The sequence below is a fragment of the Python bivittatus genome, unplaced genomic scaffold, assembly GCF_059951505.1.
Source record: "Python bivittatus isolate LINGU-HERP-01145 unplaced genomic scaffold, Pbiv_v1 ctg000330_np1212, whole genome shotgun sequence".
In the NCBI taxonomy this organism is placed as follows: domain Eukaryota; kingdom Metazoa; phylum Chordata; class Lepidosauria; order Squamata; family Pythonidae; genus Python; species Python bivittatus.
In genome coordinates this window covers 185,930-213,430 of record NW_028277058.1, presented here as the reverse complement: position 1 = coordinate 213,430, position 27,501 = coordinate 185,930, and the positions used below count along the sequence as shown (strand labels likewise).

The window sequence follows — 27,501 nt, the reverse complement described above, 5'->3', positions numbered from 1 at the left end:
ATGCTCTGGGTTCCATTGATTAAGGAGTGGCACCAGACAGGTACAAGAAGTGTGCCTTTTCTATAGGAGCTCCTGCTCTCTGGAACAACATTCTTCTTGCGATTAATTTAGTCCCAACCCTGCCAGCCTTTCATAAAACCCTTAAGACCTGGCTTTTTTCTCAGGTGTGGGGATTGGGCACCCATCAGTTTAATGAATTTGTTGATGATTGGCTTATTCTTGGTGGCCATTTTTCTTTTGTTTTCTTACATGTCTTATTTATTGCATGTTGTTAGTATACTGAATTTTTTATGGTGTTAGCCACCAGAGTTGTTTTAGGTGAGATGGTAGCCATATAAACAAATAAAATACATGGAGTAAGGGCAACAAGAGTACAGGTCTGGATTGGAGAGTTATTTCCAACAGAAGAGCAAAGGCCTGGAGTTTGCTCTACATGTAGTCCTCAACTTATGACCACAATTGGGACCGGAACATCCGTTGCTAAGCGATATGATCGTTGAGTGAGTCATGCCTGATTTTACCACCTTTTTTGCCACGGTCGTTAAGTGAATCTGATTCCTCCATTGACTTTGCTTGTCAGAAGCCAGCTGGGAAAGTCGTAAATGGCGATCACATGACCCCAGGACTCTGCAGCCATTATAAGTACGTCAGTTGCCAAGCACCTGAATTTTGACCATGTGGCCTTGGGGACGCTGCAACAGTCATAAGTGCGAGGTCTGGTCATAAGTCACTTTTTCAGCGCCACAGTAGTTAAACAAATGGTCGTAAATTGAGGAGTACCACCTGTATATAGCTTCAGGTGATGGTGTGGTTTGATTAGAGATGTTGCTGCCCTCTCCTTTCAAGAAGGCCTGCTGAACACCTTTGCTTAATCCTTCATTGTGGGTTCATGAGCAAGATGTTCCACCAGAATCTGCCCCCTCATCTGCTCAGGCTCATTTTCTCCTGATGCAGCTGCATTCAACTAATTGCCTGATTCTTCAGACTCTGATCTGTTAGGTTTACATCTTCAGCCTCTGACTCAGAGGATTCAGACAAGTTCATAGCAATTGACTGCAACTGAGATTTTCCCTGAGAATCTTGTGAATCTTTTTTAATATCCAGAACCATGCATCTGGATCCTAGGACCAACCTGACGATTGTGACAATGTGACGACTTCTTGACTATCCTTCTGGACAGGTCTGCTGCTCCTAACTCCAGAGAAAGTGGAGGATTTGTCCGCCTGGCTATGGACAATGAATTGTGCTATTGACACTGGAGTTGGATTATCTAACAGGCTTCCATTTGCTTTCCCTCAACATTAGACCATGCCATTTTACTCAGAGTGGATTACAGCAATAGTGGCTATAAAACAAGATAGATGCAGATTGAAACACGTTAATTCATTAAGGAAGATGCCAAATTTCCATTGGTAGGAATACTAGATGGCAAGGTATTTTTATTACTCCATCCTTTAAGAGTAATCTGTATAGGCATACGTCACATCATTTATATTCCCCCATACCCCCTATGGGTATATGGGTGGCGCAGGGCTTAATGACGCTGGAGTGTGCCAGTCAGAAATGATCGGCATTCCAGTGGTTCAGGTCCGGCTCTGTGACGGGGTGAGCTCCCATTACTTGTTCCCAGCTTCTGCCAACCTAGTGTTTTCATCTGCAAGTAGATAAATAGGTATTCCCATTTCGGTGGGAGGAACTGGCGACGCTGCGCAGGGAGCAGGAACCAGTGCTGGATCCGACCTAATGCTGATGCAATCGACAGAAGACTTACGGAGAAGAAAAAAGCCCGGATGTGCTGTGACTCCCTACCAACCACTGCTGGCCATATAGTATAGTTGTTAATGTTAGAGATAAATCAATTGTATATGTATTTGTTGTTGAAGTTGTACTGTGTGAGCCACCCAGAGTTCCCCATTGGGGGGAGATGGGGGGAGAATAAATCCAATGTAGTAGTAGTAGTAGTAGTAGTAGTAGTATTTCCTAAAATCAGTGCCCTGCCACTATAACTGTGGGCAACCAGAAAGAGTTGCCATCTCATGGAGATAAATATTCTAATAATGGAGATATTCCCCCTTTGCACACAACACACTAGAGAGTACCACAGCACAGTTCAGCCAAGTTCCATTCATCTCTTTGGGAGACTCACAAGCAATATGTTTTGAAAACAGAGAAGGATGACACACAATATACTACCTACATAATTTCCTACATATGATGCTGACAAAGGCCTACACAGCCCAACTGAATAAGAATTGAAGATCATTCTGGACTTCTGCATGTTCTTTAAGTGCGCCCATGTAGAGTGTATTGCAGTAATCCACTCAGGAGGTAACCAAAGCATGAGTGACTCTGTTCAGTGCCAAAATCTAGGAAAGTGTGCAATGTACCATACCAGCTTCTTTTTCTGGCTTTCTGGGTAGGGATGTGTAAAAGTCAGCCTCCTGGAATGTAGCACTCAGCAGAATGTTTCATTTTCTCCTGGAATGTGCTCACTTGGCTCTTCTGTAGCTTTCTGGAAGTGGCTGGGTGTTCTGGACATGGAAGTACTAGAGCCCACAAGCTTCAAAGCATGGCTCCTGGTAAAAGTTCATACAAATTGGCAATTGTAACTGTGCAAAATTGTGCAAAATTGTGCAAAAATGTAAGCAAACTGGCTTACATTTGCCTCCTTTCTGGATTTTTCATTTCATTTTCCCAGTCTACCTTGCAGCCCTGAAATTCCTGCAAGCCTCCCATCTAATCATGACTGGCCCTGCCTTGCTCCCGAGTCTAGATCAGGTCTGGTGCTCCCGTCGGCTGAGGTTCGAAGCTAGACATTGTCTCCATACAATCCTGAATGGAGATGAAGGATTATTTTTGTCATTCTTCCTACCTGAATGAAAGTTACAGTAGAAAAAAAATCAAGCCACAGCCATCTCCTTCCCCATAGCGGCTCCCGAGCCAAACTGTGCACTCTATTGAGAAAAAAAAATCTAGAAACTTAACGTCAATTAGCAATTGAAAGAACCATGAATCCCATTGGCTAAAGAGAGGAGGCGGAATCGTCTCCAGCTTGGAGGCTGGCCAACCCGGAAGGGTCCACTGAGTTAAACGCGGCGCGCAAGTCTGAGAACCTAACCGCACCATTTCGTGTACGCATGCGCACTACTCCGTTTTAAAAGTAGGAAGTTGAAGCTGATTGGTCAGTTAGAAGAACCGCGAGGGAAACCAATGGGATTTGTCCCTTCGTAAAAAAAATGGAGGCGGAGGAGGTGGCTAAGTGAGGGCGGGTGCGGATATCCTGCAGTTTCGCGGTTATCCAATTGGGAAGGGGGCACTTCTGAGGGGACCAATGAGAGCCCGGAAGAGAGCGGCGGAGGCCGTGAAAGTAGTTCCTCGCGTCTGAATTGGGAGGTGGACGGGGTGAGGTTGGAGTCGCTCGAGTTGTTCCGGGGAGTCGCTGTTCCGGAGAGTCTGCAGAGGTGAGGGGCTGAGACGAACCGCCTCTCTGCCGCCCTTGGGCGCCTGTAGCCGGGGCTAAGGCGGAGATTTTCGCGACACCCAGTAGGACATCGAAGGAGGCGAGGGTGGATTGGTTTCTTGTTTAGAGAGTTTTCCCTTCAGCCTCTGGGGAGAATGGGCCACACGCTAGTGGGCTGGGTCCCGGGGGTCTTTGGGGGAAGCTGCTCAACTGGTCCTCCGTAGGGTGTGGAAGTGGACTCTGCCCATCCTCAGCGCTCCAGGGATCGCCTCTTGGTCTCATTTTCTCCGCTAAACGAGTTACTCCCCCTGTCACTCCAGAGGTAGGTCGAAGGAGTCGATTGGTTCAAGGTCGCTCGCTTAGCGAGCCTCGCCCAAGACTGGGGAGGCGGATCGAGGTTTAACTTACTTCGCGGATGGAGTTTCGGACCTCACCCTCCGCCAGGAGGGGGAGTGACGGCTAGCCCATCCCTCAGTTTGTGGGTATGGGGTCCTGGGTGAGCTGAGAGGCAGTGGAGTGCTGGACCTTCAGCCATACAAACTGCCTGGGTGACTTTGGGCCAACAACTCTTTTCTCACAGAGTTGTTTAAAGTGAGGAAAGCTCCTTGAGTTCTCAGACGAAGATGGTCAATGAGTAATAACGATGAAGATGATAAAGTTAAACACCAGGAGTCTTCTGGCATCTAAGAGACAAGTGCTGTCCTGTATGTTAATTTGGTCATGAGCACAGCTCTCCTTTTAAAAATTATTATTACTAAAAAAAAGAACATAATAGTAAATAATAGCAGTAGTCTGGCTTGATTAGAAAGGATTATAAATGATTATTTAATTATGAACTTCATAACATTTTCCTGAGTACTTGGAGTGTATTGGACAAATGCCCTACCCTGTGGTGTGGTGGTTGCTCCATAATTAAAATACTGCTTTCTTTACACACACCTGTGGTTACCTTAACCATGGTTCACTGAGTTATAAAATTATCTGGGTTTGCATGACAGACTGAACACAAATCGCAGAGGTTGAATGCATACAGGTTAGAATGTGGTTGACTAGTTTGAACTTCAGAGTGATGTGTTAACACTGCAACTATAATTGGTGGTGTATGAATCTGGATTGGCATCTTTCAGTTAATAAAAAGTGGTTCTTTGGCTTGTCTTTCACCTTTTCCCCCTGAACCTTGTTTTTGTCTTGGATTTGGTGTTTAATTAGAACTTAATATAGCTTGCCAGTCAAAGTTGTAGATGTGGTGATAAATAGTAATTGTGTGTCTGGGATGAGGTATGTTCGCAGTCTAGATCCAAAATAAATCCTACTTGTCCAGGATACCAAGATCCAAAATAAATCCTACTTGTCCTGGGTACCAAGACTAGTGCTTAGATATTTGGTGGAGAAATACCTTTGTTTGGATGAGAATCCCATCAGATCATGGGAAAGAGAAAATTGTATGGTATGTTTCAAGGCACGGCAAATGGGATAAAAGAACAGACATATAAAGAAACAGAACAGTAAGCTATCTTGGTTTTGCTGACCATAATTGTTCATTTTATATTAACACAATGGCTGTCTTCAAATACTTATTTGGGTTGCTGAGGAAGGTAAAATTGAATGTTAAATCTACTGCAGGCTTGCCAAAAAAAAAAAAAAGCTGGAGGATAAGAGGAAAGCCTAAAGGTAATTATAACTTCTTGGTCCTGAAGAACTTTCTAGTAGTTTGTCTGATGCAGGAAAATAACCTTTCTGCTAGTCTTTCTATAATTTCTGCTCATTTGCAAGTCAACAAAGATGTTACATTTTTAAATAAATTATTGCTTAATAAATGGGAATATTTTGCTACTGGCATTTCTTGGAATATAGTGTCATGATTTTAAAATAGAAGTGAGATTGAGAATTAATATAGGCTATGAATTAAGAGGAAATACTTTTTTCAGAGTTCTACTGAAATGAATGTATTGGCATTTTGCAGAATCTGGTTGTGGTTGTTAGTTATTTGGGTTGTAGTGAGTCAGATGATTGTCTGATTGAATAGCTTTCATCTCCATCCTTTTACAGTTAATCTGCTATGTGAACTAAGGTCTTCAATAATTCATATAGATATTCATATTATCTACATTTATAAAGGATTCCACTGTCTTCATGGCTGACATGTTTCTGATTGAAAATGTCTGGTTAAAATGATTCGACACTGTTAAGTATATATCTTTTATTCTAATTATCCTGATTCAATCTAATCACAGCCTTTTTGTGGATTACAAGAAAAGGAGTGCTATAAAAGGTTTACCAACATTTAAAAATATATAAGTGCAAGGTTGAAGGATGAACTATGTTTGATAGGGAGTGGGTTCCTATAGAGTGTTCTTTATTTCATGCCATCAACCATGGGATCCATCTGGGAGATTTGACTAATATGGAGCATGGAGACAACTTCTTCCAGTGCTGTTTGTAAGCAGTGATATTGAGGGGTTTTTTTGTCAACCTCTTGTTTGATAGTTATTTGAAATCCTCAAGGATCTGTTGTCTTCACACTTTTTATATCTAGACCAAGTTGTATATTATAAATGCTAACATATATTCTGAACTGTTGAATGAACTCAGTGAGGGACTAGATATGAATGAATAAAATGAGGCTTAATCCTGATAAGCTGAAGGTCCTGCTGAACAGCAAATGGGTCAAATTAGAAATAGAAATACAGCTCACTTGAAATAACCAGCTGTGCTGTTTGGAGGTTCTCCTTAATTCAGTGTTGCCCACAGATAATGAGATGGTAGTGATGCTTCTGGCCAATGTGTTTGCAGCAGTCATTTCTGAAGGTGAATTTGAGCATAGTGACCTGGTTTAAGGCATTGTTTGTTTAACCACTGTTTAACCACTATTAAAAATGTCACAGTTGGATGTTTTCTCACATTCTGCTAAACAAAACCAACTAAATTACGTTATAATTAAGTGCAACATGTGAATCTTATACTTACACATAGTGTTTGGAACTATGGGTAGTGCTGCCAAATTGCTGTCTCTTGTGCATAAAATCTTACATGGGTTTCTGTCCTATTTCTGACTCCAATTTAGTGTACTAGTTCTTTCCTAAATGACTATGGTTAGAATATCCAATAAATAGCCCCTTTTCATGTGGTGTTTAATGTGTGAGGCTCTACTATGGGATCCCTTCAGCTAGAGAAATAAGATTTGACTTTTGCACAAAGCTGTCTAATCAGAAGCAACTCAAGGCAACAAACAATACAGGAATATGTGATATAATAGCACCATATCAAGGAATATGGAAATTAAGAATAATGTAATCATATGGGGTCACAAATCATCCTGGCCCAGGGCCTCTTAGAATAATCAGGTTTTTACAGCTTTCCTGAAGGTCAGCAGGGTCAGAACAGACCTTGGAGGGAATACTGTTCCAGAGAACAGGTACAGCAATAAATAAGATATGTCCCCAGGCTCCCATAAGAATGGCACTATTTTGTTCATAGGACCCAGAGCACACCCCTATCTAATCTTATAGAATGGGCAGAAACACATGGAGATAAACAACCCCCTAAATATACAGGCCTGGGCCATGAATGGCTTGTAGCACCTTGAATTGTCCCCAGAAACCAGCTGGTAACCAGTACAGTTAGTAGAGGTGTCTTATGGGTGTGCCTGTAACTACTTTCACAGCTTCGTTCTGGACTACATAATGCTGTCTTCAAGGGCAGTCCCATATAAAGCACATTGCATACTTAATGGTAACTAAGACATGAATGATTGTGAGAAGGGTCTGCCAGGAAAAGACACAGTTGGTGTGCAGGATGAATCTGCAAAATATGCCTTGTCACAGCTGATATGCAGGATCGATTTATCCATTAGATACAATAGGCACATTTTAATTTTTTTAAAATTAGAAAGAAAATGAAAATGTTATTTATTTTCATGTCTTTTAATAAATATTTATTTTCATGTCCTTTAATTAAAAACAGGAGAGCCAGTTTGGTATAGTGGTTAAGGCATCTGGCTTGAAACCAGTCATGAATTCTAGTCCTGCCTTAGGCATGAAGCCAGCTGGGTGACCTCGGGCTCATCACTTTCTCTCCACCCTGGGAAAGAGGCAATGGCAAAGCACTTCTGGAAAAAAAAAAACTTGCCAAGAAGACGGCAGGGACTAGTCCAGGCAGTTGCCATGAGTTAAAAACTGACTCATAGGTGCACACACAAAAAAATAAAAACAGGCAAGAAAAGCACAACATTTAAACATCAAACTGACCTTATTTTCATAATGTGAATACTAAAATTTAGTAACTTTGATGATACCTAATAGACATCATAATTAATTAACAACTGATTATTATTATTATTTTTTATCCTCACTCAGTCGTTACCGATTCTGCGGCGACTTCCTGGACGAATCCCTGCAGTTTTCAAGGCAAGGTGTTTCAGAAGTGGTTTGCCAGTGCCTCCTTCCTAGAGCAGAGCCCAGCTGGCGAGCGCAGGAGGTGGGGTTTCCGTTGCTTCGTGCCTTTTTCGGGCGTGCGCGGCTTCCGCGTTACCAGCAACTGCTCCCATCTCCTTTGCAAGGCGCCGCCAGCATTTTTCCTCCCACCAGGATGAGAGTACCCATTTATCTACTCATGTAAGTTTTCGAGCTGCTGGGTTGACAGGAGCTGGGGAAGAAGCAGGAGCTCACTCTGCTGCGTGGAGCTAGGCTCGAACCGCTGAAGTGTCAACCATTTCTGGCCAGCAACTTTCAGCGTCATTAAGCTGCTGCGCCACCACACCCCCCCGATTATTATTACAAAATAATATATATAATATATTTACTATTCCCTGTAAAAATATGAAGAAAATATTGAAAAATCATATGAAATATAATTTTTAATACTATTATGTGTATGGAGGGAGGGTTCCACAAAGGCAAAAGTGCTTAAGAGCCCACAAAAGTCATAATGCAATCATGCTACCTGTGTCCTATTCATGCAAAAGCTGTGAGTCTAGGAAAACACCCCAAACTGCATACCACTTCTATCTGTAAAAGTATAATACATCTTGAATGAGAGTTGGAAAATCCCTGGACACAGCAGATTTTTCAATCTAAAGCCAGTCAGTCTCGCTAGATTTGTGTCTGTTCCTTCCTGTCCAACTCTCACTTTCATATAACAAAGTGGGCAGAAGCACACTCATATGTGCAGCCATTTTAGTTCTTTCAAGAAACATTCATTGCTCCTCACAGACTTCATATTTATCCATTATTTTTCTACAACTGTGCCTCCATATTTCCTCATCTTTGGTCAATATTCCACTAAGGTGCACAGAGCTACCTGCTCTAGCTATTTGTTGTTTATTGTTTTAATCTTAATTCAAGCATAAATTAACAAGTAACAGAAAACAAAGTAAGTTATGTCTCTGTGACATTAAGATAAGAACATATAAACGAAGAGGGTCTGGAGTTGGTGAATACATGCAGGAAAGTGAGGGTATAGGGCTAACTCTGAATGAAATGGATAAAATACATGTCAGAACATAGGAATTTGGTAACATCTAGGTTGTTATGGGTCTATATGAGAAGGAAAACAAAAGTAAGTTGAATATATTTGGAATTAAGTCCAAATGAATGGGCACTGAATGGTTGAGGATTGAATACAAAAGTGAGTGACCAGTATTAAAGGAGTATGTTGTGGAATTTTTTCTCATATAAAGAGATTGATCGACTGATTGATTGATTATGTGCCATCAAGTCATTTTCAATTCCTGGCAGCTACATAGATTTTCTCCATGATGATCTATCCTTAACCTGTTCTTTCAAGCCTCCCAACGGTGCATTCATCACCACTGTAACTGAGTCCATCTACCTTGCTGCTGGTTGTCCTCTTCTTCCCAGCATTAGAGTCTTTTCCAGAGAGCTGGGTCTTTGCATGATGTGTCTGAAGTACAGGTAGTCCTCAACTTAATGACCACAATCGGGACTGGAACTTTAGTCACTAAGCATTGCAGTCATTAAGTGAGTCATGCCCAATTTTATGACCTTTTTGCCACAATCATTAAGCAAATCCAGCTTCCCCCATTGACTTTGCTTGTCGGAAGCTGGCTGGGAAGGTCGCTAATGGTGATTGCTTGACCCTGGGCAGCTGTCATAAATACATGCCAGTTGCCAAGCACCCAAATTTTGATCACATGACCGTGGGGATGCTGTGATAGTTGTAAGTGCAAGGACCAGTCATAAGTCACTTTTTTCAGCACCATTGTAATTTCAAATGGTCGTTAAATGAATGGCTGTAAGTCGAGGACTACCTGCAGGATAATTTGACCCTGGTCATTTGTGCCTTGAGTGAAAACTCTGGGTTGATTTGTTTGATTGGTTTGCTTTCTTGGCTGGCCACAGTATACTCAGGAGTCTTCCCCAAAACCAAAATTCAAAGATGTCAATATTCTTCCTATACTGCTTCTTTAAAGCCCAACTTTTGCTTCCATAGTGTCACAGGGAATATCATGGCTTCCGCAATTCCTATCTTTGTAGGTATAGGCACAATCATGGCATTTGAATATCTTTTCCAAGGCCTTCATGGCTGCTCTGCTAAGTGATAGTTTGTGTCGTATTTTTTGATTCCTTGTTAATTTTATTTATTTGTATTTCAAATTTGTCACCATAAAAGCAGAAGCTATCCACTCCTTCGATACCTTCATTGTCAAATGACAATGACAATTTGACAATTCATTGACAAATGAATAAAGAGAATGAACGATTAAATGACAAAGCAGATATATTAATGAAGAGTGAATGAGTTGAGAAATGAGAAATAGTGGTTGGATGGAATTGATGAGATCTTCAAAGAGAGATGAGAAGTTTAACAGAAAAAGTCAATATATGAAGCAACATGATGGAAACAACAGATTATAATGTATAGAGAGGTATAATTGTTGACATCTTTAATTGCCGTTGTAACCAGGAGGCCATTACCCTTCTTTTTGGGTGACCACTCTTCAGAAACATCGAAGAAAGTCACAAACATTTTATCACTAACTAAAGCTCTCAGAAGCCACATAGTTCCTTTCTCATGCTATTAATTCTTAATTGTTTCAAGATTTTCTTGCAGTTTTTAAATTATATTTATTGTATTGATGATCTTTTTCTTAAAGTTTTTTATTTTTTACAACAAACACAAACATACATAAACAAGAGCATAAAAAACATGAAAACCATCTTCTATCTTAAACCGTGTGTCAGCCAGTTACCAATCATTTGTGCTATCCTTTCATAGTCTTCACTCACCATTTATATAGAGTCTCATATTATCTATCCAACATATCTTTATACATTTATCAGTTATCAATTATTAATCATTTGTGACTAGTCTATCTATAACACCAGCTTTCATTATAAGATTTGTATCATTTTTGTCCATTGATTATATATATATATAGTAATTTATATCAGTTTATCGAGTTTCTATTATATAATTTCCTAGTCTATTACATTACTATATCTTTTCGTCCAACCATTGATAAAACAAATCCCATATCATATACAATTGTTTGTCTTCTTGCTCTCTAATTTCAAATGTCAATTTACTCATCTCAGCACATTCCATAATTTTCTTAATAACTTCCTCCTGCATAGGTACTTTTTCATTCTTCCAATTCTTAGCAAATACAATTCTAGCCGCTGTCAAAACATTTACAATCAAATATTTCAATTCTTTACTATATGTTTCCGGTATAATTCCCAGTAAAAATGTCTCTGGTTTAAAGTCTATATGTTGTTTTGTCATTTTTTCCAACCATGTGTGGATTTTAATCCAATATCTTTTGGCTTCTGAGCATGTCCACCACATATGGTAATATGTGCCGGGTATCTGATGACACTTCCAACATTTATTGGACTTGTTCTTATACATTCTCGCAATCCTCGCTGGGGGTAAATGCCACCTGTAAAACATCTTATACAAGTTTTCTTTATATGCAGTTGACATTGTCATTTTATAGTTTTGAGACCATAGTTTTTGCCACTTCTCTAAATCAATTCCATGTCCAAAATTTTTCCCCTATGCAATCATTGTTTCTTTGACCTGTTCTTCCTCCATTTTAAATTCTAGTAAATGTCCATAAAGTTTTTTAATCACCTTTTCATCAGTACCCATCAAAATTTTATCTAAAACAGTCAGCTCATCATAGATACCTTCTGCTTTAAAATCTTTATCAAATCTAGATTGTATTTGCAAATATGAAAACCAATTCATTTTTATACCTTGTTCTTCCAACGCTTGCATAGTTTTAAGTTCACCCTTTTCATTCAATATCTCAGTATATCTGTTTGTTCCTTTTTATATGTTATTGGATAAGAGAAGGCTTCGATAGTGGATATCCATCGTGGAACTTTTAAATAATATTGTCTTCTTGTCTTCTCCCAGTTTAAAAACAATGCCTCTCGAATATAATGCCTTCTAAAATAGCCCTGTGTTTTCGTTCCCTTATACCATAGCAAAGCATGCCAGCCCAGCAACAGGTCATGTCCCTCTAAGGTCAATAATCTATTATTTCTTAAAGTTATCCAATCCTTTACCCACATCAGATTTGTCGCCTGGTAGTATAATTCCCAGTTAGGCAAGGCAAACCCACCTCTTACTCTTGAGTCTTGTAATAGTTTAAGCTTTATTCTTGCTTTTTTACCCTGCCAAATGTACAGTCAGGTCCAGAAATATTGGGACATAGACACAATTCTAACATCTTTGGCTCTATACACCACCACAATGGATTTGGAATGAAACAAACACAATGTGCCTTAACTGCAGACTGTCAGCTTTAATTTGAGGGTATGTACATCCAACTCAGGTGAACGGTGTAGGAATTACAACAGTTTGCATATGTGCCTCCCACTTGTTAAGGGACCAAAAGTAATGGGACAATTGGCTTCTCAGCTGTTCCATGGCCAGGTGTGTGATATCCCCTCAGTACCCCACTTACAATGTGCAGATAAAAGGCCCAGAGTTCATTTCAAGTGTGCTATTTGCATTTGGAATCTGTTGCTGTCTACTCTCAAGATGAGATCCAAAGAGCTGTCACTATCAGTGAAGCAAGCCATCATTAGGCTGAAGAAACAAAACAAACCCATCAGAGAGATAGCAAGAACATTAGGCGTGGCCAAAACAACTGTTTGGAACATTCTCAAAAAGAAGGAATGCACCGGTGAGCTCAGCAACACCAAAAGACCCGGGAGACAATGGAAAACAACTGTGGTGGATGACCAAAGAATTCGTTCCCTGGTGAAGAAAACACTCTTCACAACAGTTGGCCAGATCAAGAACACTCTCCAGGAGGTAGGTGTATGTGTGTCAAAGTCAACAATCAAAAGAAGACTTCACCAGAGTGAATACAGAGGGTTCACCACAAGATGTAAACCATTGGTGAGCCTCAAAAACAGGAAGGCCAGATTAGAGTTTGCCAAACGACATCTAAAAAAGCCTTCACAGTTCTGGAACAACATCCTATGGACAGATGAGACCAAGATCAACTTGTACCAGAGTGATGGGAAGAGAAGAGTATGGAGAAGGAAAGGAACTGCTCATGATCCTAAGCATACCACCTCATCAGTGAAGCATGGTGCTGGTAGTGTCATGGCGTGGGCATGTATGGCTGCCAATGGAACTGGTTCTCTTGTATTTATTGATGATGTGACTGCTGACAAAAGCAGCAGGATGAATTCTGCAGTGTTTCGGGCAATATTATCTGCTCACATTCAGCCAAATGCTGCAGAACTCATTGGACGGCGGTTCACAGTACAGATGGACAATGACCCAAAGCATACTGCAAAAGCAACCAAAGAGTGTTTGAAGGGACAGAAGTGGAATGTTATGCAATGGCCAAGTCAATCACCTGACCTGAATCCCATTGAGCATGCATTTCACTTGCTGAAGACAAAACTGAAGGGAAAATGCCCCAAGAACAAGCAGGAACTGAAGACAGTTGCAGTAGAGGCCTGGCAGAGCATCACCAGGGATGAAACCCAGCGTCTGGTGATGTCTATGCATTCCAGACTTCAGGCTGTGATTGACTGCAAAGGATTTGCAACCAAGTATTAAAAAGGGAAAGTTTGATGTATGATTATTATTCTGTCCCATTACTTTTGGTCCCTTAACAAGTGGGAGGCACATATGCAAACTGTTGTAATTCCTACACCGTTCACCTGAGTTGGATGTACATACCCTCAAATTAAAGCTGACAGTCTGCAGTTAATGCACATTGTGTTTGTTTCATTCCAAATCCATTGTGGTGGTGTATAGAGCCAAAGATGTTAGAATTGTGTCGATGTCCCAGTATTTCTGGACCTGACTATTTCAATACGATTTTATTTAAATCATCAAAGAACTCTTTCCCTAGACGAATAGGAATTGTCTGGAATAAATATAATATCCTAGGCAATATATTCATCTTAATGGTGGATATTCTCCCAATCATTGATAATTGTAGGTTCTCCCATTTTATCAAATCAAATCTGCTGCAATCTGTCGTTTAAGTTTAACATAATTATCCTCCTTCAATGTACTACATCTTGGTGTAATATATATCCCTAGGTATTTAACCCTGTTTGTGACCTGTATTTCTAAAACTTCTTCCAATTCTTTCTTTCGCCTTGCTAACATATTCTTTGTTAATATCTTTGTTTTATCTTTATTTATTTTTAAGCCTGCTACTTTTCCATATTATTCTATCTTTTCAATTAATTTAGATGCTGTTTCCAGTGGATCCTCTAGTATAAATACTAGGTCATCCGCAAAGGCTTGCAATTTATACTTTTCCTTTTTGATTTTCATTCCTTTTATTTATTTCTCTTCTCTTATGTTCCTATTCAACACTTCTAATGTTAAAACAAGCAACAAGGGCAATAGTGGACAGCCTTGTCTCGTCCCTTTTGTTATGTCTATCTGTTCTGTTAAATCTCCGTTTATCATAATCTTTGCAGTCTGCTTATGGTATATTGTTTCAGTGGCTTGGATAAATTTTTTGCCAAAGCCCATTTGTGCCAATTGCAATAACATAAATCACCAACTCACGTTATCAAAGGCTTTTTGTGCGTCTAAAAATATCAAGGCCATTTGCTTTTCAGGATGTGCCTCATAGTATTCCAGAGTGTCCAGAATTACTCTCATGTTGTCTTTAATTTGTCTCTTTGGCAGAAATCCGTTTTGATCGGCATGAATAAAATTATTTAAATATCTTTTCAGTCTCTCTGCCAAAATTGAAGCAAAAATTTTATAGTCTGAATTTAATAGAGATATAGGTCTATAGTTTTTAACCTGTTGCGGGTCAGTGTCCTCCTTCGGTATAAGTGTAATATATGCTTCAGTCCATGTTTTAGGTATCCTCTTCTTTGTCATAACTTCATTCATAACTTCCAATAGTTGGAGGCTCAATATGTCCTGGAAGGTTTTATAGAATTCCACTGGCAGCCAATCTGGACCTGGAGCTTTCCTGCTTTTTTAAAGCTTCTGTTAGTTCCATCATAGTTATATTCCCCTCTAACATTATTTCAATGTCTTTAGGTATCTGAGGTAATTTCGCTTTCTGTAAATATTGTCTTACTTCTTCTTCCTGAACATTCTCTCGGTAATACAATTTTCCATAGTAATCTTGTATAATTTTTTTCTTGTCCTCATTACCAAAGCAGATCTGTCCTTCTTCATTTATCATTTGATTAATCCTTTTTGATTCTCTCTCCTTTCTCAGTTTATGAGCTAGCCATCTACCTGGTTTATTTGCATCTTCAAAGTAGTTCTGTTTAGCACTTCTAATTTTTTGTGCTAGTTCCTCCTTTTCCATTAATCCCATTTTATGTTTAATTAAATCCATTTTAGCTTTAATGTCTTTTTTTTTTGTGGGGATTTCTGTAACTCTTCTTCCAGTTTTTTATGGTCATCCTCCAGTAATTTAAAGGTCTTTTTCTGCATTATGTTTCTTTTCCTTGTATAATCTATTATTAAACCTCTTGTATAGGCCTTCATTGTGTCCCAAAGATTCTGTAATGATGTTTGATGATCTTTTTCTTGTGTTTGGTCTTGGATGATAAACTTTGATTGTATGGAGAGGTATAGTGAATGCTGTTGTTGTAAACTAGATTTAGTGGTATTTCCTTTACTTTTTCTTATCTCATGCCTTTAATTTCTTTAGCTTACTATTTTTACTCCTTTTCCGTATTTCTCACAATATAGCTTAGCCCCAAAAGGAAATATTGTCACTATATGACAATATGAATGTACAATAAAAGCAGAGGACAATAATAACATCTGAGAACACGGATGATTATTATAAGTTCTTGGCCAGACCTTGAAGTTCACTAAAAACCACCCCCAATTAATCTAACAATCTCTGGGAAAGGAATTTCATGAACAAGCTGACACTAAGAAAACTGTCCCAAGTGTTCGATAATTTTCAACTAGACTCTAGCCTTCCCTTTGGGAGAAGGTAGTTGGGCAAGTAGAGAGAATAAGTGAGGATCAGTTTTACAAAAAAAAAACAAAAAAACCCAAAAACCAAGAAGTGGGTGAATTTAAAGGAGGGAGAAAATCTAGAAAGATTTGATTGAACTGATGAGATCCTCAGAAAGAGAGAGGTGGTAAGTTTAAAACATGCAATTTTATTGGTATACTATACAACCCATGATCCATTGGGTCATTGTTTCAGAGATATTTCATTACCTAAACAGAGAAACAGAATAACCAAGGGCAAAGAAGCAGTGGGAGTGGGAGTGACTTGCTGCCGTTTTCCCCATTGACTTTGCTTGTGGAAAGCTGGCAGAGAGCATCAGAAATCTTCCTTCCTTCCTCTTTTTCCTCCCTCCCTCCCTCCCTCCCCCCCCACATATAATATAGGCTTGTGCCATTTGCCCTCCCCTCAGGACCCTCAGGAGAGCCCGGTGAAGCTGCCGCCACCTCCTCTGCTGACCCACGGAACTGCCTGCCATTTTGCTGGGGGGAGGTAGAACAAAGGGAGCCATGGACCGTGAGGAAAACTGTACCCCCACTCCCCATTCCAGCATGTCCCCAAGGGCCCCCTCGAGGGACGAAGAGGGCTCACCCATCAACAGCTAGCACCCCCAGCCAGCCCTACCCACCAGCAGGTATCTGAGTCACTCCGTTGTTCTTCCCTCAATGCCCACTGCCGTTAAGAAATTTAAAATTTTGGCCTCAGTTCCAAAGCAGCCAATTGCTGCTCGCCCGTCAGGCCTTGCCACCAGCCAGTTGGATGCAGGGGCCACAGGGAGGTGGGAAAGAGGTTGTGGATGTGCCCATGACAATCATGGGACCTGGGCTGGCTGCAGTGGTGTGGCAGCGCAGCAGTGCTGAAGCAGCCACAAATTTCCCAAATTTCAGTCCCATGGGAGCCATGGGTCCTGGATTTTGGATGCATTCTGTCAGTTAGCCCATTTGAGGTACCTTGGTTCAAAAATTGTCCTATGATGAACTGTTTTGCCCAGATGAATGTTACAGACACGAGAGTTTTAGTAGTATATAGATAGATGGATATGATTGGAGCTACAGTGTTTGCAAGGACAGAAAGATATGGAGAGGTATAGTAAATGACATTGCATACACTAAATTTAGCAGTATCGCCTTTACATTTTCATTTTGCGCTGGTAGTATATGATAGCGAAGTATGTAGTGTTTGCATCACATTTCTTATCCTCCTACTGTGTAATCAGAACATTGAGGTTTTTTTACAGGAAATCCCAGTCATGAATACATTGGGAAACCATGTTCAGGAGGAAGGGCAGACATGGTTATGTTGCACATAACATTTTCTTTCTGAGGACACAGCACAGAATGGTAGAATTTCAAACAGTGCATTCATAAGGATTCCGGCAAGACAAATTATGTTAGAACATTTAGAAATGATGTACAGATTAGCTTTTGGTAACATTTTTATAGTATTTTAATATGTGATGCAACTCTATTTCCTGATTAGGTTGAAAGTTCAGTGACTATAATGATTTGACAGGCTATAGCATTTTTAAGCAGTGGTCACTAAGCTACCAAGAGGTTTGCATGATATTGTGCTCTGCTCTGAATATAAGCAGCTGCTTCTGGCACTTATAAAATACTGTTTTAAGATAAACATTTTTAAAGAAGGTTTGTTCCATTCTCAGAAGAAAACCAGGCAGATCTATTACTGTATGTTCCCCAGAAAGATTGAAATTAGTACCAGTCTATGAACTAGAGAGTGTCTAGGAAAATACCTCAGTCTTGTGTAACAACAGGTTACAGTTCAACTGGAAGTGCAGGTTAGCATTTCCTGAGTCATGATGATTTAGAGCCTATAACCTTAATGGTTAATCAATTTAAAAGATTAGTCTCCAACTATTCATGCAGTTCCTGCAATAATTCTACCATAGTTTATGTGAAAATGGAAGCAGTGCATAATTGTTTTTTCTCATCTGAAAAATTATACAACCAAACAATGTGTCAGTAAGTAATATGAAATTGAACTAGTGAAATAAAAATCTGTACCCTCCAAATATTATGGGTGGCTTAACTATAGCACTTAAACGAATAATTCATAGCCTTAAATTACATTAACATAATGATTAGCATATGAATTAACTTAATTGAATCTCTAAGAAATAAAATGGGCTGGTAGCCAGCAAGGATTTACAAATCACTCAAGCTGAGCCAAATTTGCAGACACAGAATATGAATAAAATGAAGGCAGAAGGGAAAAAAGATTGAAAGACTGTTGTAAATCAAGATGCACAAATGCACAAACATACATGTATTGGAAAACTAAGTGGAATTTGCAACCAAATATAGTAATATAGATTGATTCTGTTTACATTTTTTAGGTTGTTGTTGTTCAGTTGTTAAGTCGTGTCCGACTCTTCGTGACCCCATGAACCATATTGCGCCAGGCCTTCCTGTCCTTCACTGCCTCCCTGAGTTTGCTCAGTTTCATGCTCATTGCTTCAGCGATGCTATCTAACCATCTCATCCTCTGCTGTCCTCTTCTCCTTTTGCCTTCAATCTTTCCCAGCATCAGGGTCTTTTCCAAAGAGTCCTCTCTTCGCATTAGGTGACCAAAGTATCTGAGCTTGAGCTTAATTATCAATCCTTCCGATGAGCAATCAGGGTTGATTTCCTTTAAGATTGACTGGTTTGACCTCCTAGCAGTGCAGGGGACTCTTAAGAGTCTTCTCCAGCACCACAGTTCAAAGGCATCAATTCTTCGGCGCTCAGCCTTCTTTATGGTCCAGCTCTCACAGCCATACATTACTACCGGAAAAACCATAGCTTTGACTATGCGGATCTTTGTCGGCAAGGTGACGTCTCTGCTTTTTAATATGCTATCTAGGTTTGCCATAGCTTTCCTCCCAAGGACCAAGCACCTTTTAATTTCATGGCTGTAGTCTCCATCTGCGGTGATCTTGGAGCCCAAATAAATGAAGTCTGTTACTGCTTCCATTTCTACCCCTTCTATTTGCCAGGAATTGATGGGTCCAGATGCCATGATCTTAGTTTTTTTAATGTTGAGTTTCAAGCCAGCTTTCGCACTCTCCTCTTTCACCCTCATCAAGAGGCTCTTTAGTTCTTCTTCACTTTCTGCCATTAGGGTGGTATCGTCTGAATATCTGAGGTTATTGATGATTCTCCCTGCAATCTTAATTCCGGCTTGTGATTCTTCCAGCCTGGCATTTCTCATGATGTACTCTGCATATAGGTTAAATAAGCAGGGTGACCGTATACAGCCTTGTCGTACTCCTTTCCCTATTTTGAACCAATCGGTTGTTCCGTGACCGGTTCTAACTGTTGTTTCTTGGCCCGCATACAGATTTCTCAGGAGACAGGTAAGATGGTCTGGTACCCCCATCTCTTTAAGAATTTGCCACAGTTTGTTGTGATCTACACAATCAAAGGCTTTTGCATAGTCAATGAAGCAGAAGTAGATGTTTTTCTGGAACTCTCATGCTTTCTCCATGATCCAGTGAATGTTGACAATTTGATCTCTAGTTCCTCTGCCTCTTCGAAACCCAGCTTGTACATCCGGTAGTTTTCGGTCCACATACTGCTGAAGCCTAGCTTGTAGGATTTTGAGCATAACCTTGCTAGCATGTGAAATGAGTGCAATTGTGCGATAGTTTGAGCATTCTTTGGCATTGCCCTTCTTTGGAATTGGAACGTAAACTGACCTTTTCCAATCCCGTGGCCACTGTTGCGTTTTCCAAACTTGCTGGCATATTGAGTGCAGCACTTTAACAGCATCGTCTTTTAGTATTTTAAATAACTCAGCTGGAATACTGTCATCTCCACTAGCTTTGTTGTTAGCAATGCTTCCTAAGGCCCACTTGACTTCACTCTCTAGGATGTCTGGCTCAAGGTCAGTGACCACACCAGCATGGACATCAGGGACATTAAGATTTTTCTTGTATAGTTCTGTGTATTCTTGCCACCTCTTCTTAATCTCTTCTGCTTCTGTTAGGTCCCTGCCTTTTTTGTCCTTTATCATGCCCATCTTTGCGTTCCTTTGATATCTCCAATTTTCTTGAAGAGATCTCTAGTCTTCCCCATTCTATTGTTTTCCTCGATTTCTTTGCATTGTTCATTTAAGAAGGCCTTCTTATCTCTCCTTGCTATTCTCTGGAAATCTGCATTCAGTTGCTTATATCTTTCCCTTTCACCCTTGCTTTTCACATTCCTTCTTTCCACAGCTATTTGTAAAGCCTCATCAGATAGCCATTTTGCTTTCTTGCATTTCTTTTTCCTTGGGATGGTTTTCGTTGCTGCCTCCTGTACAATGTTACAGACCTCCGTCCATAGTTCTTCAGGCACTCTGTCTACCAAATCTAATCCTCTAAATGTATTCATCGCCTTCACTGTGTACTCACAAGGAATATGATCTAAGTCATACCTGAGTGGTCTAGTGGTTTTCCCTACATTCTTCAATTTAAGCCTAAATTTTGCAGTAAGAAGCTCATGATCTGAGCCACAGTCGGCTCCTGGTCTTGTTTTTGCTGTCTGTATAGAGCTTCTCCATCTTTGGCTGCAAAGTATGTAATCAATCTGGTTTCAGTATTGACCATCTGGTGATGTCCATGTGTAGAGTTGTCTCTTGTGTTGTTGGAAAAGAGTGTTTGCTATGACTAGCTTGTTCTCTTGACAGAACTCTATTAGCCTTTGCCCTGCTTCATTTTGTACTCCAAGGCCAAACTTGCCTGTTATTCCGATTACTCCTTGACTTCCTACTTTAGCATTCCAATCCCCTATGATGAAAAGGACATCTTTTTTTGGTGCTAGTTCTAGAAGGTGTTGTAGGTCTTCATAGAACCGGTCAACTTCAGCTTCTTCGGCATCAGTGGTTGCGGCATAGACTTGGATTACTGTGATGTTGAATGGTTTGCCTTGGATACGCACTGAGATCATTCTGTCGTTTTTGAGGTTGTACCCCATTACTGCCTTTCCCACTCTCTTATTGACTATGAGTGCAACTCCATTTCTTCTAAGGGTTTCTTGGCCACAGTAGTAGATATAGTGGTCACCTGAATTAAATTCACCCATTCCCGTCCATTTCAATTCGCTGATTCCCAAGAAGTCGACGTTCAATCTTGTCATCTCATGTTTGACCACATCCAGCTTGCCTTGGTTCATAGATCTTACATTCCAGGTACCTATACAATATTGTTCTTTACAGCATCGGACCTTCTTTTCGCTTCCAGATACATCCACAGCTGAACGTCCTTTCGGCTTTGGCCCAGCCGCTTCACTCTTTCTGGAGCTACTTGGAATTTCCCTCTGCTCTTCCCCAGTAGCATATTGGACACCTTCCGACCTGAGGGGCTCATCTTCCGGCGTCATATCTTTTAGCCTTTTAACATTGTCCATGGGGTTTTCTTGGCAAGGATACTGGAGTGGGTTGCCATTTCCTTCTCCAGTGGACCACATTTTGTCAGAACTCTCTGTCATGACCTGTCCGTCTTGGGTGGCCCTGCATGGTATAGCTCATGGCTTCACTGAGTTACGCAAGCCCCTTCGCCACTACAAGGCAGTGATCCATGAAGGGTTAGTTTTTTAGGTTAGTTTTGACTAAACCCCTTTTGATTTCAGTAATTTTTTTCTAAGCATCACTTGAGTTTAGCAACTCTGGGGTGCTAATCATGCTGTGGTTTCCAAATCTAGTGCCAGTGTACTTTGATATTTGCATGTCCACACTGAGGGATATAACCATTGACATATAGTGCTTGCTGACTTTATGGGATGTTTGGGCTAGTTTATGGGATGTTTATGGGATGTTTATGGGATGTTTGGGCTAGTACAAACTGCTGATTTTTAAGTGCTCAAATTTGGGAGACATAAATCACTAAATGTTACTTCTGTTTATTTCTTTCATGAACAAGACTATCTACAGGAGATAGTTTCCTAGGCAGAATATAGAAAACTGGCTAACACTCATAATTCAGTGAGCTGAAATGCGATACAGATTAAATTAGAGCATATTAGGAAGGCAGTCTATTGTTTTGGCTGTATTTCTTGATAAATGGGCCATTGTAGTAGTGGCTTTGATACACAAGTTCTGAGCTACACAGCTGTTTTGGATAAGGCAACTGTAGAATCTCTAAGTTATTAAGTGTAATAGCCATTAGATATTGCCTGTGTTCTTGATGGTCTCAAATTTTCTCTGAACTTTTTTTATTTTTAATTTGTTAGTAAGATCCATGATTTCATCTCCAGTACTTTATTTGCCTTACTTCTTCAGACTATCCTCCTAAACAAAGTTCCTGTCGTAGATGAAATGAGATACAAATAACTGCAATATTACATTTCTTACTGACTCTTCAGATCTCTTCAGATTCTTCTTAAAGTGCCTACTGTTATTAGTAGTCTGAATTTTCTTTATAAAAACTGCAGGAAGGCATCGTTAGTCTCCATGTCACTGCTTAGGCATCTGCTTTGGCAGTTTTTTAAGGCAAAGGGAAAACCTAAATATCTTAAAATTGCCAAAACACATTTATAACATAGGCTTCATGGAGAAGGTGATGGCTTTTTCTAATAAGCAGTAGTATTTGATTTTTTTATATTGTAAATACCACTAGGTGTTGTACTTTATTGAAACTTGTGTGTGCCACAGAATTTGATTTAAAAGTCTATTATTAAATATCTGAAATGCTTTTAGATTTAAGTATTTGATTAGAGCAGGAAATATAGTAATTGTGTTGTGTAGATAAAGATCTCTGAGCTAGGCTTCTGAATTGCAAATATTTGGTTACCGTACTAGGTCAGTATGAATATGAGAAAGTGAGGTTCATTAGTTGACAAGGGTTGTACAGTATATATATTTCTGTTGGGTCATTTATGCATGTGCTTAGATGGGGAAGTTCCATGGTAGGCTGTTAATGAGGTTTAATAGGTCCAGAGATAGGATTTAAATCTGTCTATCGGTCATGGCTGACAGCATGTCGTGCTTCTAAGAATTCTGCATACAGTATTTTAGTCTGAGTTGTTTTAAAACTTCTACTGTTTTTCAGTTGTAGTATGTCCTAAGTTGTGGAGGAAGAATAATAATGTAGCATTGTTTCTTTTGATTGCTAGTTGATGCTTGATTCTGCTAGTCTTCTGTCTGTCCTGTGGAGTGGTATTCACAGTCTTTGCATTTTTATTTTGTGTATAGGTAGTCCTAGAGTTATGACTGCGATTGAGACCGGGATGCTAAGCGATGCGGTTGTGAAGCACAATGTTACATGACCGCATCGCTTAGCAACAGCAATCCAGGCAGTCCTGGTTGTCATCGTACCCCAAGACATGTAGGTCGTTAAGTGGGAAGCAGAGGGAGTCCCAGCATGGGGGTGCCCCAGAGGGTGGGGGAGGCTCTGGGAGGCCCAGCGCAGGCTGTGTGTGAGTTGGGGAGGGATTGCTCAGTGCAGCGCGAACTCAGAAAGGCCCAGGAAAGAAGGTGTAGGGTGTGTGCAATCGCAGGGAGGCCATGGAAAGAGGGTGCGGGATACATGTATGCAATTGCAGGAAGGCACCCCAAATAAATACATAAATAAATCACCTAAATAGGATATCTGTATTTTGGGTAGTATTAGTGGAAGGATTATATTTTCTAGTCTTTTCTTTACTGCTTCTGTTTACAGCTTCTGCAGTGAGTTCTGAGATGGGGGATCCGGTTAGAGTCCCTTCAATCTGTTTGTAGGTCTGGCTGTCAAACTGAAATTATGTGGTGAAGAGTAAGTCAATGAATTTTTTAAGTTAGGGTGCTTCAGTTTTTGTGGATTCATAAATTGGGTGAACTGTAGAGTAGTATTGGGAGTACTGTTAGGACTCCAACAATATCACATGCCAACCTGGAGCAACACAAATTCTCTGACATCACAAATTCAGTTATGTTGATTTAGACATGATCTTAGTGTATGCAGTTTTTGGTTTTCTGAAATACTCATAAGACATAAGAAAAGTTAGTAGCGTATATATCTTAAAATATCTTTTATATTTGAATAAAGTTGTATATAAATACTTAATTGGGTCAGTCTGTTGAATATCATCATCTCCCCCCCCCCTTGATTGTGAAGGTTGGGGGGAGACTGGATGCAAGTGTAAGAGGTTTAGGATGTGTGTATACAACATATTAAGGACCCTGTCCATCTACATATAACAGAAGTGTGGCTGTTCAAGGTAGGAGACAAGATTAGAGAGAACAAGTTAAGTAGCTCAGATATGCGAGGATGGAAAACCTATAAGCATACATGAAACATCTAGCAGGGAACATTATTAATTGGATGTTGTTTTAAATGAATATGACAATTTTAGTTTTAAAAAAATGAACAAAATGAAAACGTTTTCATTCTCCCAGTTTTATAAATTAACGACCGGCGGTAACTCACTTAATGGCTGAATGTGAAGTGACATCGTAAGTCTGTCATGGTCATGTGATATTTTGCTTAGCGTCTGAGTTGCCGGTCCCAATTGTGGTTGCTAAGTGAGGACTACCTGTACCACTGTCTGTATTTTTATCCATGTTCTACACTTAGCTGAATTAAATACCCTAGGTGCAAAACCATGGATTTTTCATACCTGAGGAGAGGAAATGTCCTTGGCAGATTTAAGATATATTTGATCAGTAAGTCATTTCTCTTAATTCTGATGGATTAGAGCCTTTGGAGCTGCAAAATTATCTTTGTAATGTTTGCATAACCTTGAGTTAGTGCTTGCTTTGTTTTCTTAAGGCAATGCTGTGGGATATTTGTTTTAGTGAAATACTTTTTTTAATTAACTAATTACTTACACTCTTGTTGCTCACATCTCATCTACTATAACTTTTAAATCTTAGCAATTGTTAGTCAGTGGGAGCAATTTGCTCTAATTTCTTTGAGTCCTCAATAGACTTTTAACTGTAGGCCAGATGAATGATGTTTTTATATTCATTAAAAAATCTAGTCACAATGAAAAATAGTGGTTAGGGATCCAAGCCATCTTTCTGAAGTGGATCTGTGCCATTAATAGATTAAAAAATGAAGAATATGAAGTACATCTTAAGCATTGGATAGGACTGATTTTATTTTATTTTATTTTTTGGAGAAAGAGGAAACAAGCAAACACAATAATCTTGGCTCAAATCCTAAGAATACTATTTTTAGAAATATTTCACTAAGAATGCTTAGAAAAGGCAGGTTGAGGTACATAGTACAGTACATAAGCATTAGAAAAGTTAAGTGGAAAAAACTTTTGAGTGCTGCAGAAAGAACGACTTTATCTTGAGCCACAGGGATTTTAAGCATCCAACAATAAATTACCAAATGTGCCAAGAGAATACTATTTTGCATAATTTGCATAAGTGAAATTTTGCCTTCAGTTAAGAGAATTTCTATTTTCCAAGATGTGGATGCTAGGTTTTCAGTAGGAGTGTTAATTATCTGCTATACATTTTAAAAAATGGTTTCTTTATGAAGTCTCCAGTTAAATTTGCATACTTTTTATTTACATTTATAGAACAAGATCAGCATTTTTTTTTTCATTTCTGGAATATTCATTTTCGGTGTGCTGAAATGAATGTACTATAGCAAGCAAGCAATGGGCCTTTTTGAATTGTAGAATAATGTTTGAGACAATGAATTAGGAAGGTTCTACATTTTTTGTTTGTTTGAAGAGGAAGGCAGGCTAATCCATCAAGTTTGAGACCCAGTTTGACCTAGTGGTTAAGGTGCTGGACTAGAAACCAGAATATTCTTGAGTTCTAGTCCTCCTTAGGTATGAAAGCCAGCTTAGTAACTTTGGGCTAGTCACTCTCTCTTAGCCAACCCACCTTACAGAGTTGTGGGGAAAACAGGAGGCCTTGCATTGTACAAATTAAATGCAGGATACAAATCAAATAAAATAAGTTGCTAGCCATAGGAGTCAGCAGACGGTTACCTGAGCCTTGCTTGGCCAATATCAGCTTAAAATACTTTTGATTATTCAAGCAACCAAAATAGTTGCAGTTATTTTAAAAGCTCCTCTTTTCATGCATCTATGTAGTGGGGGAATTGGGCTGGTTTCCTCTGGCCCCATTGGATGAGAGCTGGGGGAGGATGTGGATTGTGGTGAGGGGAGGGGAAGTGAGTTGGCTGCTCCACTGTTGGAATGGTGGAGAATGGATAAGATTCATTAGAATCATCACTGAGTTGTATCTGGCCTTGGTAGATGTGGGGAGGAGTAGCTGAGGAAATCAGATTGAGAAGAGAATAGCAGTAGTGATGAGCAGGGTGACATATGATAGGATAAGGCAAGTCATTTCAGAGGAGAAGAGGTTGGAAACATTGCCAATTCCTAATTCAGATCCCCAGTTTCAATTGACCAGCCAGACATCTTAGGCTCATGGTGATGCTTTGAACACCAGGTCTTTCTGTAATTAACCTCATACATCATCAGATCTTGAAGGAGAGGGCAGAGTGTGCTCTAACCCCCCTCCCCTTGCTGAAAACAACTCTGATTCCAACCTTTGTCCTGTGAAATCTTACTTCAAGGTCCTCCTGCATTTTGCTCTACAGTACAACCTTTAGTCTGGCTTTGATTTCAATCTGTGTTTCTGTGAAATCCTACTCAAGTTCCTCCTGCATTTTGCTGTATGGTTAGTTCTTCAGCTTGGCTTTTCAACTAGCTTCTGTGGTTCCATTGTTTGACCTATACACTATCTTGGACTCATTGGCATTCCTGCTTTCAAATTCTTCCAGATAGCAGCTTGTGGCACAGACATAACTTATGAGATAAGCAACCTCTTTTTGAACTCTTCAAGTCTAAATTACAAGCTCTCAGCTCTATCTTGGTTACTGGTGGAAGATTTACAACATGCTAATAAAAGATCTCAGACTAGTAATTCCCTTATTTTTTCTCTTTGCAACAGTCTAAGGGTTGCATTAGACATGATCTGGATCTGGAAAACATTTTATCAGTCATGGTGAAATGTCATGGACAAATCATTTCCTTGTGATGATGAGGTGAACCACCTACCTCTAGAAGGGGGAGGATTGATTAAGGTGGTCTATTCCATATGCTTTATGGATCAAGAGAGTTTCCAGGCAGCAATGTGGGATTTTGCTAGCAACCTGGATGACATCTCTGCTGGGCACTTTGTTAGTCTTTGGAATGCAAAAACAACCAGGGACTAGAAAAGATTGCCCCTGAGCAGCCTCTCCTCACCTGCCGATCCCAGGCGATTCCTTGGGTTTTGAAGTAGCTCTGGGTTTTTGAAGCACATGAGATGCCTGGAGCAGTGCTAGCACAAAATAAGACCTAAGCGTGACTCAGATTCAGAACTATTCTGTGGCAATTGGGGCAGCAAAGCATAACTACTTCTCCGCTGTTGTTATTTCTCTGGAAAGTGAGCTTGCTGCATTATTTATTCAGAGGGTCCCAGATTTTATTAGGGAAGATAGGCTGAAAGAATCAATTAATGCAAGTGTGATCACCTGAGTGAGCATTTGATAGATAACTCTGCTTGTATGTGCTCCAAATTAGAAGACAGATGGATGACATTTTTTGAAATAACAGGGCTGATGTCTCATGGCAGACATTAACCCTGGGAGGCTTTTGAGACTATGGATCTCAAAGAAGTA

General features: G+C 39.9%; 1 protein-coding gene across 5 annotated transcripts in view; it reads left to right on the top strand.

The window, feature by feature from the left end:
* Positions 1-3,307: 3,307 nt before the first annotated feature.
* The window catches only part of PACSIN2 (protein kinase C and casein kinase substrate in neurons 2), an 87,170-nt gene continuing 62,976 nt past the window's right edge, over positions 3,308-27,501 (top strand). For 2 of the 5 annotated variants that reach the window (XM_088141587.1, XM_088141585.1), the window contains exons 1-2: positions 3,328-3,461; positions 7,816-8,073. The gene's annotated coding sequence lies outside the window, so the exon portion shown is untranslated. The other 3 variants (XM_088141588.1, XM_088141583.1, XM_088141584.1) reach the window with 2 other exon arrangements.